Source organism: Sinocyclocheilus grahami, unplaced genomic scaffold (assembly GCF_001515645.1).
Source record: "Sinocyclocheilus grahami isolate Dianchi unplaced genomic scaffold, SAMN03320097.WGS_v1.1 scaffold12833.1, whole genome shotgun sequence".
Classification (NCBI taxonomy): Eukaryota; Metazoa; Chordata; class Actinopteri; order Cypriniformes; family Cyprinidae; genus Sinocyclocheilus; species Sinocyclocheilus grahami.
Genome location: NW_015514630.1, coordinates 1 through 1364, shown reverse-complemented (window position 1 = coordinate 1364; position 1364 = coordinate 1). Strand labels below are relative to the sequence as shown.

The following is a 1364-nucleotide window of genomic DNA, read 5'->3' as shown; positions in this document are numbered from 1 at the left end:
TTGTTGAGAAACAAACTGTTGGTAGTGTGCCTGCCGCTGGTAATCTGGATCGACATTGATCCAATTATTGGCAACCCACTTAGTCCCTTGTGTCACCACACAGCCACCATGAAGAGAATACTCATCCTGTTCACCAACCCAACCTACAGAGGGCAGCACAGCACAACAAGATAATGAACAACATTTTCTAGATACAGTAACTTCTTAAAGTGGGTTCAATCAAGTGACATTTAAACAAATTTATGACTAAATGTAACTCCACAAAATGCCCTCTGGATCTTTCTGAAATCATGCTGGAGATGGATTTATAGATTTTGAACAAAGTTGTGTAGTTCATTCCAGCTTGAATGCTGCTATCATTAAAGAAAATGGGAACTAAGACGTTCTGAAATTTAAACAAATATTTAAGTTAAACTTTTCACTCAAGTTGTTATGGTAATAATACAATTTGTAATGAAAAAATGTTAAATTCAAAAAGTCATGCTTCTGAACTACTGTATCTACAGTACTACAAGTTTGTTATTTATCACAAATTCAAACATTCAGTTAAGCGGAGTAACAACTTCCAGAAACTTTTTTATATTTTTATATCACAGCATGATGTTTTGTATCAAACAATGATCAGGCAGATAGCATTTATGGATAACAAACGACACACTGATATTACACTACCATTATGTTTCACTTAACTTCATTCCAAAACAGTGTTATTTTAGTATTATTTATATACCATTATAATATTTATTAATAGTTTGAATTCGCTTTTATTTTGGGAATTTTTATGTGCTTTTGTCATTTTTTTATTACTTATTAAATATTTCTACATAGCTTTGTTTTTAATAGTTTTAGTAATTTTAGTACTTCAGCTTATTTCTAATTTTCATTTGTTTCAAGTTTCTCATCTAATATTTATATTTTATTTCAGCTTTACTTCAATTACATAAAAAGATTTTTAATCATTTTATTAACAATAAAACAATGCATTACAAAATAGCAGATAAGTTATATCCATTACCTCTACCATCAGAGAGATAGTTGTACCAGAAAACTGCCGTCCCCTTAATGGGCTTCACTCTCAGGTTGCCTTTATCACAATGTTTCCTGGTGTCCAACAGATCCACATCGTTCTGTATCAGTGACTGGGAAACACATGGATACGTGTATCCAATTATTGGCTGTGGCATATGCGTAAAATTGTGCAAAATTCTTGTGTTTGACTCACAAATACACACGCAAAGATGTTTAATTAAATAGGACACACCGCTTCTTCATAAGTCCTATTATCTGCCACTGGAAAGGTAGTCTCCCCCCCTTCGTCTACATTATTAAGGTAAAACAGAACTGTGATGTACCTGCAAAAAAAA

The 1364-nt window shown here is 32.5% G+C and overlaps 1 long non-coding RNA gene across 1 annotated transcript; it reads right to left on the bottom strand.

Annotated features, from left to right (window-relative positions):
- Positions 1–6: 6 nt before the first annotated feature.
- On the bottom strand, positions 7–1351 carry LOC107578935 (uncharacterized). The gene is made up of 3 exons (XR_001608399.1): positions 1262–1351; positions 1016–1139; positions 7–143 (listed from the first exon to the last, which is right to left on the bottom strand). It is a non-coding gene; the product is annotated as an uncharacterized lncRNA (long non-coding RNA).
- Positions 1352–1364: the final 13 nt, after the last annotated feature.